The sequence below is a fragment of the Melitaea cinxia genome, chromosome 10 (genome assembly GCF_905220565.1).
Source record: "Melitaea cinxia chromosome 10, ilMelCinx1.1, whole genome shotgun sequence".
In the NCBI taxonomy this organism is placed as follows: domain Eukaryota; kingdom Metazoa; phylum Arthropoda; class Insecta; order Lepidoptera; family Nymphalidae; genus Melitaea; species Melitaea cinxia.
The window spans coordinates 8534363-8547191 of record NC_059403.1 but is presented as its reverse complement, the minus strand read 5'-3'; the positions used below and the strand labels follow the sequence as shown (position 1 = coordinate 8547191).

The 12829-nt window shown below is 32.1% G+C and overlaps 1 long non-coding RNA gene across 1 annotated transcript; it reads left to right on the top strand.

Moving 5' to 3' along the window:
* The first annotated feature begins 12152 nt into the window (after positions 1-12152).
* Positions 12153-12444, top strand: LOC123657507. The gene is made up of 2 exons (XR_006743717.1): positions 12153-12287; positions 12355-12444. It is a non-coding gene; the product is annotated as an uncharacterized LOC123657507 (long non-coding RNA).
* Positions 12445-12829: the final 385 nt, after the last annotated feature.

Sequence of the window (12829 nt, the reverse complement as noted above, 5' to 3'; positions counted from 1 at the left end):
CTTACTGTAGTGACAGTCTCGGTGCGATCTCTATTGGCAAATCATTATTCTCAACAATAGTAAGGCTTCAGTGCCATCCCATTCAAACACGATTACACTAAAATTCTACCGAGAATGTATTATGTTTAAATTAACACCACCCCACAAAGACGTTTCGTCAAGATTAATCTCGTTGAGTGTTCATATGTCGTATAAACTTAACATTTTTCGGTTTTGAATTATCATTTTAAATTAAAAAAAAAAACTGTGGTGTCGTGGGACACGAGATAGAAACGAAGTTCCTTAATGTTTATATTTATTTATATTAATTTCAAGTTCTATTCGAGGTATAAAGAAAATCATCATCATTACAGCTTATACAGTCCACTGCTGGACATAAGCCTCCACAAGTTTACGCCAAAAATAACGTGAACTCATGTGTTTTGCCCATAGTCACCACGCTAGGTAGGCGAGTTAGTGACCGCAGGGCTGGCTTTGTCTCACCGAAGACGCTGCTGCTCGTCTTCGGCCTGTGTATTTCAAAGCCAGCAGTTGGATGGTTATACCGCCACTGGTCGGCTTTTTAAGTTCCAAGGTGATACGGAACTGTGTTATCCCTTAGTCTATATTCTTTACTACCGTAGACACACAGTACACCGTAGCCACACAGTACAAAATACTTGTTAATATTTATTAATATTAATTATAAAAATGATTATAAGTACTTTACAAAATTATCTTAACACCTTTATTTTATATACAATGATTTATAAAAATATATAATAATTACCGTATGATAATTATAATAATAATAGCTAACTGTTATAATAATAACAGCCATCACGTATAGCCATTATACGTCACTATACATAATAATTTTAAGCTTTTATTTAACGTTACGGACGTTTTTTACCGACTAGGGTATAACGTCCGCAATGCCCCATTAGGAACCTCGGACAAAAAAAAATATATAACTTTTTTTATTAATTTTGATAAGATTCTAAAGTTTTGATGACAAAAAGGAATATTGCAAACTCCTTTAATAACAAGAGACTATTGCAATTGTTTTTTTTTGTATATTTTTTTCTCTGGTAACACATCACTATGCCTCATTGTGTCATCACGTTTTTTAAAATAAATATATCGTGTCAAAAAAATCAGATGTTCTAAAGCATTTTGAACATGCCATTTACTTTTTACATACATAGATACTAATAATTTACCTGCGTTAAATAGAAATTTGTAGGTGAAGAATGTTAGTAGTTACGTAACCAGCTGCAATATTGTCGTCTATGAGGAAATTGCATATCTACGACGCAACTATGACGCAAATAACACACCGACCTCGTCCTAGCTTTTCAGTATTTAATAATTTATGCACGAATTTGAGCTGTAAAATTTATGTCGATAATTTTGTTGTACATTTTCATTTAAAATATCAACTTACCGTACCGAGAGAGCTTCCGTTACGGAGACATTACAATTATTGAAAAATATATGCATGTATATAAAGAGGTAAAAAGCAAATAAAATGAATTAGTTTAACTATAAATCATATCCAATAATAGTAGAGGCCATAAAACTAAAAAATGTAGTATACGTAGTACGAGTAAAAGTAAAGTAAAGCATCGCGGTAAAGTAAACTCGAGCATCGCGGGGACTCATTGGATTGTAAAAATTAGATGGTGAAAACAATAAAAAGGTTATATGATGACAGAGATATAGATACTCGAGTGTGTCAGATAATTAAAGTAATACACCCTCTGTGTTTCTGATAGATTCATTTTTTAAAACCGTCAAATTAAGGAATTCCCTCCACATCATTGTCAGATTTTGGGTCAGTACGATGAGTACTTCGAGATGAAGTGTCTGTATAGCATCTAATTGTTTGTCCTAGAGACGTTAGCAGATTAGCACGCTGTTACGTTTCCTCCATTCTCTTGTATGGTATTGAAGCATGGCACCCTCACCGAATCGACCTGTAAGAAGGTTGAAGCTTTCGAAATGTGGGTATACAGGAGAATGTTAAGGATATCCTGGAGAGATAAAATAAACAACGTAACTGTGCTAAGTCGTGTGAAGAAGAAAGCGGAAGTTGTGTACGCGGTTAAGAAGAGAAAGCTTGAATACTTCGGCCACATCATGAGAAACTCTAAGTACCAGCTGCTTCGCTTATTATCCAGGGCAAGATCCAGGGCAAGCGCAGTGTGGGTCGTAGAAGAACATCTTGGCTAAAAAATCTACGCCAATGGTTTGGGAAAAGCACCCGTTCGTTATTCAGGGCTGCGGTATCAAGGATACAAGTTGCCAAAATGATCGCCAAACTTCGTGAGAAGATGGCACTTTAAGAAGAAGAAGACGTTAGACACTATACAAAGGGCAATATATCAAGTATGGTTGGAGTACTTCAAAAGTGCAAGGCTACCCTCATTATATTATTCTGACACGCTCGAGTCACTCCCAAAAACTTCCTAGGGCTCGCCCCTAATAAATATATGTCGGATCAGGTAGATTTCTCTCGCTCATCTTCCCTGAGTACTTGGTCTACTGTGGGCGTGTGGTGCATCTGTTGTTTATAAATTCCATGCTAATTGCGTACGACAGCGCAAGTGCTGACATATATAATACGTATACAATCAATTTAAATTTATTTCTATGTAGCAGTAAAATATTTTGTCTAAATTTAAAAATATATCTTTTTGTCTCATTAATAACAGCTAGGAGGTATCTACTCGCATGATACCTGTAAACACACACATATTTAAGCTCTTCCAACTTATCACGAGACCCTTGTTATTTGTAAGACACGAATATGTCATTCACAAATGTCGCATTTGTTGATCTAAGCTATTTTATATGGTTCCCTCCTTATAAAAAGATCCTTACTAATGATCATGATTTATCTGATTCATATTCTGGTGCATGTTAATATACTTGAATCGTGTTTCGATGTACGTTTAAGAAAATATAAAACTTTCGAAAACACCGCTCTTTTATCATCAGCATTAAGGAATAACTATTTAAAAGAGTATAATCCGCTCATTCCGAATGAATATTCCCCAGCGAAAATTTGCCGTTAATGTTATAAAATACGTTTGATTGCCACACGGTTTTCCGATGTTGTGAAATAATTAATGAGCCCATTTCCGGAGAGACTAATGATGTATCTATCAGATTTCATTGTTGCCTCATACACCTATTTATGTTTACTTTGCTTTATCGCTTATTAAACGGTACGTCGGTTTATTATGCCTTTCAAATTACTCGCATTCGCATTCAGCCTGTAACATTCTACCGCTACACGTAAATCTCTTTTATGTACGAGCAGGATTCAATTCAATCTCTAATAATATGACATAGTTATTTTCAGAACCAAATCAAACAAATTCATTTATAGATTTTATTCTGTGTAAGCATCGTACTATATTTAACAAAAATGTCAAAGTTCACATAAATTATTATTATATTATTGATGATAAGTCACATAGTTTTATGTCTATGGTGCCTACATTGGCCTGATGCGACATAGAGTGGCATTTTATAGCCTACAAACTTTTCAATAGTCTGTGGAGTTTAATTAAAAGACGGTTCAAAAATATTTTTACTTAGTAATAATACATTAACTAAATATAAATAATACTAAAAATGTTTATTATGTTTGAGTTTATGATTTTTAATGATTTGATTACATCAGTAAATGAGATTTTCAGATAACACAGTCTACGAAGTCTCTATCCACCATATTAGATTGTTAAGATGGCATATCCAAAAAACCTGACTACGACATAATTATATGCTGAAAGGGATACATACTTAAATAAAAATAAAAATGTTGATTATGTACAGTTTTATGCTTTTATTTTTATATTAAATTTCATCAAAATTCGTTGAAAACTTATTGGAATTTACTAATTTATACACAAAAATTTTACAACTTACAATTGAAATCATAGTATTATAATTAAAACACTAAACAACAATAAAATGATTATGCTATGATTGCATGAAATGGTGCCAAGAATGAAAACCGCATATCTTCATTGAACAGGAAGTTTAATTTTCTTTGCGAAAAATGAGCTGGCCTTCCCTGTCACTAGAAATAATGAAATGAAGCGCTATTTATTTTAATGACTTAAAGGTCAAAGTATTTTTATTTTACACTACTCTTATACTTAAATTGAAGGTTATTATCATTACAATGTAACTTTATATCGCAAGAATTTTTCTCAATAATGATGTACAACAAATTTTACAGGCTACATATATAAACATTTAAAAACGTAAATGTATGCTTAAAGTATTTCAAAGCAGAAAATATTTTGTTGATACTTAGAAAACAATACCAATATGAAATTAATAATGACTAAAGAGAAACCGAAATATCAGGAATGAGACACTGTTTGATTTTTCAAGCACTAGATTTATCATTCACTCATACTAAATAAAATTTACTTTAAAATTTATTCTTATTAACATTTCAATTATCTTTGTTCCCACTTGCTTTTTTGAATATATTCTGATTGAAATTCTGTGATCTTCATCTCTGCTAACTTAAAGTTAAAGAGCGTGGAACAGAATTAAAGCCTATCAAGAGGCGTGGTACGAGTAAAATTTTAAAGTAAAAAAGTTGAAATAATTATGATGGTACAAAATTTAGGACTATTATAATATACATAATTATATCATAAACGATTGTATAAAAAAGGCATTTGTAGCTAACGTCATCGATACGCTATTTATTTAATATTTGTAAACTGAATTTTAACCATAATAATAATAAGATAAATTACAATAAACTAAAAAACTTTAAGTATATATACATATACATTATATTATAACTAAAAAATATTATTAAAAGGAGTCCCTTTAGGCAAGGTTCCGAAGATACTGGCAGCGTTCCCCCTTTGAATAGCTAGACTAATTCTTTGTCCGAAGTAGCTGCCGACTCTTCAGTCTCCTGTGACGTCGAATAACCTTTTTGCTATTTCCTTAAAAAGTCTTATAGCGCTAGGACGATTATATCATCACAAAAAATGCCTTGCTACAAAAATGTAGTAACTAATTCAAACATGTAATGTAATAGTTATTGATGCTATACAAAAATATTTCTCACAAATAAAGTGTTTTTTGTTTTCCACAAAACATAATAAAACACTGAAGCAGCAGATAAGAATTCAAATATAACTATGCAACATGTCGTTAAGAAATTAGTCTTGGAACTTGGGAAATACAAAGGCTTTAAAAAGATAATACCAGTAGAATATAATAGATATATACACTTTACACCACTGATATAGATGAGAAATTAGAATACGTAGATGAAATCGCGGTCGATTATCGCACCGTTTGTCTGAAGTATTCTTAACACCATTTGCTTGATATGAGGTCAATGTGCTAACGCATTAGGACTCGCACTTAGGAATCCATTTTACCCTTTCAGATAGCTGCCGTTCGTCATACTGTTGAAACTGCTTTTACACGGGCAAAAATATCTTCACCCATGTAGAAAAATGTGGTGATATATCACTACATTGCTATACTGCGTATTGGCGGATACACATCAATACATGTATTGAAATTACCTACCAAGCGTATTTACAGGTGAAAATTATATTATTATTTAAAAAAAAAAAAGAAATAGAATTTGAACTTGAAGAAATAGAATTTTAGCCAAATTGACGACCAGTTTAAAATCCACAAACAAAAATCTTAGATATCTTCAACACCACAAATATTAGAGTTAGGTGAACTAACCTTCTTTGTAATTCATCGAAATTTTGCCAGAGAAACGTGTCTAGAACGAAGTTTTAAAGCAATTATAATTTTTTGAAGGGTTAATTTTGAATCAGAGAACTCTGGGAAATCAACGAACACTAAATAAATACTACATTTCAAACCAAAATTTACATTAAAAGCTATGTACTATTTCATAATAAACAGTCGCATTTAATTTTTAGTTCAATCACGAAGTCACAAATAGTTCGAGATTAATTAGTAATAATGTATAAATTCATATATTCGTACTTTATACTATTATTTAAAATAAAATAATGAGTGGGAGCTTTATTCTGAAAAGGGCTTGAATAACTTTGCTGAAAAAATACCTTTTAGTCAAAACAAGATTATTTAGAAGAAGTAAATAAAAAGTCTAACAATCCGTAATATAACGTAAAAACCTACGATCTCTTTTTCATCATAATCTTGTAGTGGATAAATGGTCTTTTGACGACATATATGAACATGGTTAATATGAACATAAGTAAAAACTTTTTCGAAATTAGGTACGTTCTTACATTTCATCACATCATCATTATCACATCAGCCTATCGCAGTCCACTACTGAACATAGGCCTCAACAAGTTCGAGCCAAAAACAGCGCGAACTCATGTGTTTTGCCCATAGTTACCACGCTGTGTTCTCACATTTACCGCTATGATTTTATTTCTTGAATGAACTGTTAAAAAAATCAATAAATGTCAAATTAATAAAAATTAATCATCGAAATGTGTAATCGCACATAAATTCCAAATGATTGCACTAAATTCAATATTTCCTTTCTTGTCGTCGTTATTTTCAAGACAGTATTTGTATAAGAGGAAATTTAAAAAATATCACATAAATAAATCGATACAATCAGGAAAAGATAAACATAAGTGGTAGTACGGAATTCCTCGGTTCTGCTAAGTTAAATCATCTTGAATTGGAATTAAATTAATTAGTCAAGCTGCCACTATAATTATGATTGTGCCCCAGGTAGCATCGTAATTTTACAATCTTACCTAATCGGTATTTTTTTGTAATTACAATATACACTTAATTTAGAAATGATTTGTCTTTTTTCTAAAAAAAAATATGAAATTAATTGTGTATTGAGAAAATGTTATGCGTAAAAAATTCCAACGCTTTTTTTGTAAAACTACTGTTGAAATTTTTAACAATGTCGTTCCTTAAAATTAATTAGTTGAACTTTATTTATTCTTAGGTTAAATATTGACGTAATATTCTAAAAGTCTCATTTTATTAAAGCTTAGTTTAAACAAGCGGTTCTTATTGATTCGTTTTTTCTTTTTATTTTTCTCAAAAGAACTGAACTTATTTAAAGTCTTCCGTGGCGTACTGCTTCAGGGTTTTAAACAAAAAGCAAAAAATGAGTTTATAAAAGTAAAATTTAAGTCTATACCAGAATTAAATTAATTAGCCTTTTAACTACTTGTAGTTACATTCACTTTGTAACTTGGTTTATACAATATGATCTATAAGTGACCTTTCGAAAACGAATTACGTATGTATTTATGTTGATATAATTATATCAACGAATGAAGTAGTGGCAGTAAACCAACAACGTTACAATAAGTCGTATAACAACTTCTTGAGTGTCTTAATTTTCGTTTTACTTCGAATTTTAAGAGTTTTTTTTTTTACAATTGATAATAATAATGAGGAACGATATAATAACAAGTAAGATAAAAATATATTATATATAAAGGCGAGGGTTTGCCATTACCAGGGATAAAGCATGATTATTTAAGTGGGCGTATAGGTGAAGAACAAGTTAAAAGTCCATTATCGATCTTATAATCACTTTACTTCCTTACTACTTTTTTACTTAATGAAATAAAAAAATAAATAAAAATAAACGCTTCACACTCAACGGCCCCCAGTAAGATTTTCTACTGTGATTTTCTACAAGCACAAACGCCCAGACAATTACAAACATCTATATGGCCAATACAAATGTCTGTCGTGAGCGAGGATCGAATCCGTGACCGCCAGCGCAACAGCCAGTGCTGTGACCGCTGCGCTAACGCGTCGTCAAAAAGTTAAAAGTAAGAAAGAAAGTTACAGCTTAATTCAAAAATCAGTTTACTATAATTAAAATAATCACTTTTACTTTAACAAACAATCATTTATCGTAAGATTACGTGGAACAAACGCGATATGACATTTCAAATGCACCGTCATATATCGAATTATTATTGTACTTATTAAATAAATAAAGAATTTACAAAGTACTCATTTTATGCGAAAGTAGACGTCTGTTGTGGTGTCACTAGCATTTTGTTAGGATATCATCATCATCGTCATCATCATCATCGTCATCATCATCATCATCATCATCATTTCAGCCTATCACAGTCCACTGATCGACTTAGGCCTCTAGAAATTCGCACCAAAAACGGCGTGAACTCATGTATTTTGCCCATAGTCACCACGCTGGGCAGGCGGGTTGGTAACCGCAAGGCTGGCTTTGTCGCACCGAAGACGCTGCTGCCCGTCTTCGGCCTGTGTATTTCAAACCCAGCTAGATGTTAGTTAGATGTTAGTTAGACCCAGTTAGATGGTTATCCCGCCATCGGTCGGCTTTGTATGTTCTAACGTAGTAGTGGAATTGTGTTATCCCTTAGTTACCTCTTACGACACCTACGGGAAGAGAAGAGGTGGCTATATTCTTTACTACCGTAGCCACACAGCCTTATTACCAATTACAGCCCATTATTAGCATATGCGACAGCGTTATTTGTGCTTATAGTTTTATTAGTGTTTGCGTAATTACCCTTTACTCATTCGTACTCTTTATATTATATTATGTTTATTGTTAAAAAAGTAACCTCGTTAGATATAATCACAGATACATAAATCATTTCTAAAGTATGTCATCATTGTTTGAGGTAACAATACATGATTGAATTTTAACGACCCTATTGTATACATACAAGTATTGTCAATGGTCATTAACAGAGTTCAGGATTATTTAAAGACTTTATTTATTTGGTACACTCTTCACTGTGTGTACTAAAAATTATATGTAAAGAAAAAGATTCTCTAGAGTAGGTTTCTTAATAAAGTCAGCAAACTGACATTACTATTTTGAATATAATCATGTTCATGTTATATACTTCGTGATAATTTGTTTCACATTAAAACTAATTTCAATTCAAAGCAATAACTTTAATTTTTCAATACTATATACTTTTTAATAACTTTAACGTTATACTTGATGACAATATTTCGCCCATGACTATTAAAAACGTCGGATGTGAAAAACAGCAACTTTACAGGAGAGCGATTCAAAGTGTAAAAGGCGTGTATCTTTTTACTCATTTTAAGCAGGATCATGAAATTTTAGAGTAATGCTGTACAGGCTATTTATATTTTGAATAATATTATTACTATCCGGTATTTAATGTGTAAATATGAGAAAAGTCACTTGTTACATTTTTAACGGGTTAAGACTAATACTGATTTGCCAGACGTACCACAACCGACATTGTTGCTTGTACGAAATTGATGATTGCTTGTCGGAAATGCCATTTACGTCATTGTTCATTGTTAGTATTTATAACAAATGTATGTCGTATGTAAATATTACTAAAAAAAAAACAACAAAAATTAAAAAAAGTGAATATATTTATTGAGAAATAACAAAGAAAAGTTTGTTGAATAAAGGCAATCGTCAAAATAAATAAAAAATGTTTCTTTTGACTTAAATAACTCAACCACCCTCTCACCCTAGCCCTCTTCCCGGGGGTATCGTAAGAGGCGACTAAGGGATAACACAGTTCCACTACTACCTTAGAACTAACAAAGCCGACCGATGGCGGGATAACCATCCAATTGCTGGCTTTGAAATACACAGGCCGAAGACGGGCAGCAGCGTCTTCGGTTCGACAAAGCCAGTCCTGCGGTCACCAACTCCCTGCCCAGCGTGGTGACTATGGGCAAAACACACGAGTTCACGCAATTTTTGGCGTGAACTTATGGAGGCCTATGTCCAGTTGTGGACTGTGATCGGTTGAGATGATGAAATAACTCAACAAATAATTACAGCTTTTGTTTTTTTTAAACTAATATTCAGATTAACTAAATCAAATCAATCTTCTTATTGACAATCAACAATTGGTGGCATAACTAAAATCTACTAAACAAAACACAAAATCTTCTATAATAATTATCTAGATTTAATAAGACACTTGGGTAGTAATCAAAGATTTGGTTAAATCTAAGACTTATATTAATAGGTTTTAGATTAATCAATGAAAATTAGTCCTCTTCATTCAAGATTCCTTCCGATACATTGTAGAATTCTAATAAAAATTGTGATATCTTTTGGGGATTAGTCACTTAAATGCGTCCTAAAAATTATATTCATATTAAATTCTGTCAAAACTGTGTCATAACTGTTACATATTTCATACGTGTCCAGTGTAATTAATATAATTCAAAGCAAGGATTTAAAATCCAATATTTCTGGAGATGTCATCACTTTAAATTCATAAGGTTCACCTTCAGCTTTGGCCCAGCGAACGAGGCAGCACCATTCCTCTGGTATATAATATAGCATTTTGCGTTCACTACGCGCTCGATGATTGAATGCACACTATCCCCTTTATTTTGAGTATGACCCTTCTCCATGAAACAGTGAGTAATCGTGACTCCAAATTCTTTTACTGCAAGCAAGTATAGAGAAAAAACGTTTCTTCCGTTCCTGTTCTGACCCGGGCTATGGTCGGACCAAAATTTCTGCCTAGACTATATGCATTTTCTTATATATATATTGATAAAGTCAACCTGAAATTTCATTTGCACAACGTTTTGCAATAACTTCGTGGCACATAAAACATGTAGCTATTTTGTTAGACAAATTATAGAACGTGAAGTTTAAGGTAGACAATTCCATTTTGTAGTAAAACACGCTTACATATGTGATGTTATCAAAACTTTTTCAAAATCAAAAGTAGCTGCTAATACTTCTTCATTCGACTTAACTTCGTCTTTATCTACTGATTACTTTTCATTTGTAGGTAATTCTTTACTTTCGTATATGTGTGACAAGTATCATAGAGATCTTTTTTTAGGCTTATGAAAGCCAATATTAAAATTTGCTTTAAGTATATTCCTATTTATTTGCTTTGTCACTATATTTTTTTAGAATCAAACCATTCCGTGTATATGCTATACATTCGAGAAGCACTATCCACACCTTCTAAATATAGTTTCTTTGAATTTTTGTTGACACAATATGATACTACCAATGAAAACGATTTGACATCATCACACACACTTCTCGTCATCTCTTTATCTATAATTCAGTTCTTGTGCTAATATTTGCCACGTTGATCTACTAAAACTGAAATTCGTTCCTCAAATTTTTTCCATTATGTAGTGAGATGATGCGCTTACCTGCAGATATTGTAGTTAAGAATATTACACACTATAACTTTTTATGGTCTGGATGGAAATAGTAAAATTTTATGACCATACTTAGTAGTTATTGAGGTAGGGCACAGCAAGAAATATCCTGCTCAAAATATGGAGCAGCCCGACTGGGGTAGTACCTCGACCTTACAGAAGATCAAAGCTAAATAACGCTGCTTTCAAGCAGTTTTGTGTTCCTGTTAGTGAGTAGGTTGCATACGTCTTTAAGCTACGGTAATCGCTTACCACCAAGTGAGCCTTACGCTTGTTGGGTGATCTAGTTATATATAAAAAAAATTGAGTTCACTCATCTTGAAAAGTTCTCGGTATTAGAAACTCAATAGGAAATAATAATAAAAAAAAAACCAGTTAAAATTAAGTATTTTATATGTTTGGGTGTTATATTTGGTACTAAAGACATTTTAAGTCATCTGCATAACCTCAAAGAACTTCAAATGTAATATATCCGACATTTAATTAATTAAAAAAAAAACGTTAAAAACGTCGGATATGGTACTACCGACATTGAATCCATTTGATAAACCGATAAACAACGTCAGATGTGGTACTAATGACATTTAACTCATATTGAAAACCGATTAACAACGTCGGATATGGCACTAACGACATTTAACTCCTTTCAAAAACCAGTTAACAAAGTTGGATGAGGTACATCCTACAATTTTAAATTACTTACTGTAAATGGCTCGTGTAATTTCTATGATCTATTATTAAATTTGCAATAGTATTAAACTATGAACTTTATTGTTAGAAATCGTAAAAGTAATATAATAAGTAAAAATTAATACCTGTTTCTCACTAGGTTTTGCTTTGCTCAAAATATTTTCATCGGCATTTTTACTTCTATTACTATGTTTCTCTTTACAACGTCCAGTAGTTAGTTCGATTAAGCGTGATTATCTACTAGACATTGTGAACGTTGTTATAAAGTAAAGGATTAACAATAAAATGTCCTAAAAACAAGTGTCAAAGCAACATCAGTTAATTCCGCTAACATAGTCTGAAGTGGGAGATCGTGCGCATTCACGCGCTCCTGCGCACCGCTAACAACGTTGGTAGTTATCATCTGACATTGTTAACGAGCTAGCCAGGTAATATCCGATATTTTTAAATTAAGTAATTCAAAAGCTATGCATAAAATAAAAATTTTCTCTTCAGTTGATGATAGACTTGGTCATTTGGGAACGTTTTATGAAATAAATAAAAAAATGCGATTTTGCAGTTCCGACTATGTTAATAGTCACTAGCGATTTTAATGAACACAAATTCTAAATATCACTACATAGTATATAATTGTGTTTGCAGGCAAACGAAAAAAAAACCGACTTCAATTATATCGACAAGTAATACAACGTAGGTAGACGAAAAATTAGTCAAGTAAATACGCTTTATCAAAGATTACTCCAAAAGTTGTAATCAGATCTCGATGAAATTTAAATGTGGCCGAATGATAAACATCGGCTTTCGATTAAATTAAAAATCATCAAAATAGGTACATCCAGTAAAAAGCTATGCGGATTTTCGAGAGTTTCAACTAGGGATAACTAGGGATATTTCCTTTCCAACAAAAAAATAATTATCAAAATCGGTTCATAAACGACGGAGTTATCCCCGAACATACATTAAAAATATA